Source organism: Lolium rigidum, chromosome 5 (genome assembly GCF_022539505.1).
Source record: "Lolium rigidum isolate FL_2022 chromosome 5, APGP_CSIRO_Lrig_0.1, whole genome shotgun sequence".
Taxonomy (NCBI): domain Eukaryota; kingdom Viridiplantae; phylum Streptophyta; class Magnoliopsida; order Poales; family Poaceae; genus Lolium; species Lolium rigidum.
In genome coordinates this window covers 145,549,816-145,554,132 of record NC_061512.1, presented here as the reverse complement: position 1 = coordinate 145,554,132, position 4,317 = coordinate 145,549,816, and positions in this window count along the sequence as shown.

Below are 4,317 nucleotides of genomic sequence, written 5' to 3'. Positions count from 1 at the left end.
CCGCGAGCTGCGACCGAATGATTCCCGCCTCTTTTTGGGAATAGGGCCCGCCGCCACCGCTGCAAGGGCTAGCGGCATCGGTTGAAGGGAGGATCCGGTGAGGGCTGGCGGCCGGGGGGTGATACGTCTCAAACGTATCTATAATTTCTTATGTTCCATGCTACTTTTATGATGATACTCACATGTTTTATACACATTATATGTCATTATTATGAATTTTCCGGCACTAACCTATTTGTTGTGGGTATACTTCATAGGTGTACCATCGACAGTGCCTAGATCCGGCAAGCCCGGGTGGCCCACAGGCGGTGATGAGGCATGTGGCCCATCGGGCGGCCGATTCTTCGTTGATCATGAAGGAAGAAGTCCAGCCCCAGGATCGAGCAAGCCGGATCCTGCACCGACATAGGAGTGACCCGGATCCATAAAGGCCCATGAGGAACCGGATCCGATGACGACGTATATGGGAGGCGGATCCGTGACGTGCACGGCAAGATATTATACCGTAGTTAGGCTATCATCGTAATCCGGCTAGGACCCTCCGTGTAAACCCTAGATCCGTGCGCCTTTATAAGCCGGATCCCGGGAGCCCTAGAGGCACAACCACAACTCATTGTAACAACGCGAAAGCGCCCGGATAATTCCGGACAAGCAGCGGTAGGCCCTGTCATCGTGCGGGTGTTCCAGGCTGGGTAACTCGCGTACCACCGTCCCGTGTGCACTCCTCCCTATGGCCCCTACTTCTTCTCCCCCTCGTGAGGATCCCTCCTCAGAGGTACCGTCGATTAGGCAACGACGGTTGGCACCCACCGTGGGGCTGCGGGCGTCCGGAGGCCGGAACCGGGAGGGTTCCGCCATGGGAAGCTACGACGACACCATCGGCGTGGGGCGTGTCCTTTACGTCGGAAATCTGCCGATCGTCCCTCCGGGATGAGTGCTTGGATTCCGGCTAAAACCGACCCGTCAAGCTCTCCATCATCCCGGTTGGCGGCATACACATCTTCATCGGGGAAACCGTCGATTCCGACGGAAACCCACCTGTAAGTAACGCAGACGCAACCGCCGCGAAGGCTGGACGCTGTCGCGAAGATCCAATCTAAGACGCAGGAGCTTCCCAAGGAAGATTCCGCCTTAGATCTGAAAATTTCAAAGCCCACCCAATCCGCCCCTGAGCAGGAAACAAAGGTGGAAGACCAATGCAGATCCGCCTGGGTCTCCCAGGTGTTAGAAAAGCGAGAGGTGCCACTTCGTACACTTCTTGGCCCATACCGCGGAACCGCCCCTCAAGAAGTCGGAGCTGGTCCCGAGCGGAAGAGGCACCGGAAAACGGCGCAGATCCGGATCGGGCTCAGCTGCTCGGAGAAAGCGAAGCTCCGGTTGAAGAGTCGATCTTGGGCAATCTGAGCCCAATTCCGGGGACACCCCGTCCATGGAATCCGATGACTTCGTCCGCAAGTTGGAGGAGTATGGTCTCGGCGATCAGCCTGAAGTCAACTCCGCCCGGCCGAAGCAGGTTCTCGCAACGGTAGCGGCTGGGGACAAACCGGATCCGGAGACCAAGTCAGCCAATCCGAACCATCCCAACAAGGATCTCCAATGTCTCGGGTGCGACCCCAAAGGGATTCTCCTTCGGAGGAAATCTCGTCGGCGAAGAGAGGTGGCCGCGCGAGCGATTCTTAACACACCTATAACTCCGGGCCACGCCGCAGATCCGGAGGCTCTAGAGACCGCCGGAAAGGAGATGCTGGCCACAGCCAAGAGGCTCGCCGACACCGAAGCTGCATTAAAGATAGGAAGGGCGGATCATGCGGCACTGGCTGGAAAACTTCGACGAGACAGGACCGCGAGATTACTACCACACTAGAGCACGTCAAGAGCATGAGGGCTGAGTGGGAAGTAAAGATGACCTACGCGCAGGCGGAGGCTGATCGTATTGTCAGAGAAGCAATTCCGCCTCGCAGGATAGCCTTCAACACGCCCGCAGTTCACCAGCCGCTGGAAACTCCAAAGGACAACATGCTGAAAGCGACGGAATTGCTGAAGAAGAAGGACGAAGAAGTTGATATCAACCATCTCCGCACACTTGTCGCTTCAGACAATGCAGCGACGAGCAAAGCGAGATACTTCGCGCGAGTTGGAATCCAATCCGGATAAGCGTGTATCTACCGCGCAGAAGGACGCCCGCGCCGATCGGCATCCCGATGATGAATCACACACCGGATCCTCAGAGCGCAGAAGAAGGGCCAGGGAACACCCAAATCCGATCCCCGTCCCGTCACAGACGCCTCCTTCGGATCCAAGAAAGGGAAAGGATGCGATGTACTCCGGACGAGACAGATACCGCAACCCCTCTCCTCCGCCCAACGGTTACCTGCGACCCCCTCGCCGCCGTAGTCCAGCCCGGAAACACCAGGCCCATAGGGCACGGTGCGATTGTTATCCGCGACAACGTGCTGCCAAGAAACGAGAACAGGGAGCGCTCCCGGAACCTCGCCGGAACCAGAACAATGTTCGTGAGCCCGAGCCTAGGAGGAGTCGGAATGAAGACCGCGGCCCAGAACCTCGCCGGAACCGCGATCCAGAACCTCGTCGGAGCCGCGACCCAGAGCCTCGTCGGAGCCGTGACCCGGAGCCTCGCCGGAATGACCAGGGCAGCCAGCGCCAAGGCGAAGGCAGCCACAGAAGCCGGAGTCAGCACCAGGAAGGTCGTGGAGATTCGGATGGCGGAAGCAAGAAGTCGAGACCGCCCACCTCGCGGGTCTCCCTCACCACCACCTAGCGGTGGCGGTGGAGGTGGAGGCGGAGGCAATGGCCGGAGATCTCGCTCGCGCTCAAAGTCTCCCGCCACGGCTCGCGCGACGCACGAGACCGCCTTAACGAGTACGAAGCTGACTACATTGGTCCGAAGTGCTTTGGCGGGATGATTCGAGAGGAACCAAAGCCAAGGAGCTCCCTCAAGCTACCCGAAATCTGAAGCATTATGATGGCACCGAAAGGCCGGATACTGGATTGAGGACTACTACAATGCGGTAACCTTTGCCGGAGGAACCCCTAATATCGCCTGCCGCATGCTCCAGTTGTACCTTGTAGGACCAGCCGGATCTGGCTCGGTGACCTCGAGAAGAACTCCATCTTTTGCTTGGTTCGACTCGAAGACCGCTTTTGAGAAACACTTCGGGGGCACCTACAAAAGACCTGCCACGACAAGCGACTTACAAGCTTGTATCCAGGAAGAAGGAGAAACCTCAAGAAACTTCCTCACACGATGGTTGGCATGCGAGAGCGAGTGCGAAACGTCGATCACACCACTGCCATGTACGCCTTTATTGGTGGGCTGCAGGAGAGGAGGATTGCTTGAGGCATAAGCTTACATGTTTGGCTAACGCCAACAAGCCGACTTTGGATGAGATGATCTCCATTGCCGGTGATCACACTGCCGCCGATGACGACGCGGCGGTGATATCGCAGCTACGAGCAATCCCCCTGCACCACGGCAAAAGAAGAACCGTGATAACGGTAACAACAGCGGCCACAAGCGCAAAAGCCCCGATGACCGGAAGAGTGGCGGATCCGAGATGGTCGCCATGGCGTTCCAACGCGGAGGTTCGGAGGCGGAAGAGGAGCAGCGGCCGTGGAGGCGGAGCCGGCAGGGGTCGGCAGCATGGCACCGAGGTCACCGCCGGCGGATCCCGCGCCCCGCAAACCTACGAGGAGTACGGAGACATGCCTGCCCGGCCCACTTGGATCCGGCTGCGGGGAAGTCCACTCATACCAACCGCAATCGCAAGTGGGTCAACGACCTCAGAAACGACCCGGAGGCGGGATACAAGCGAGCCGGAAGCACCGCCCACGCGGCAAAGGAGGCAAAGGCAAGAACAAGGACAAGGAGGAGGACAGGTTCGAGGCGATGGACGAGGATGATAACTCGCCGGATCCCAAAGCCGGATCCGCAGGAAAATCCAACCCCTTCGAGAAAAAGAGTGTGGGGGCTTACCACACCTTCCTCGGAACCCCCACAGTCCGTGCTACAAAATCAGCTACCCGGATCCTGAACGCCACAGTTCCGGCTGTGCCGCAGTATGTCAGGTGGTCGGAAGTTCCGTGCACATTTGATAGGGAAGATCATCCCGCCATTGTGCCCAAAGAATACTACACCTTGGTTGTGAGTCCCCGCATAGACGGGTATGACTTCTCCAAGTGCCTCATGGATGGCGGAGCCAGCTTGAACATCATGTACCTGGAGACTCGGAGCGGATGAACCTCACCAAGGAACAGCTCAAACACAGCACCACCGAGTTTCATGGCGTGGTTCCGGGT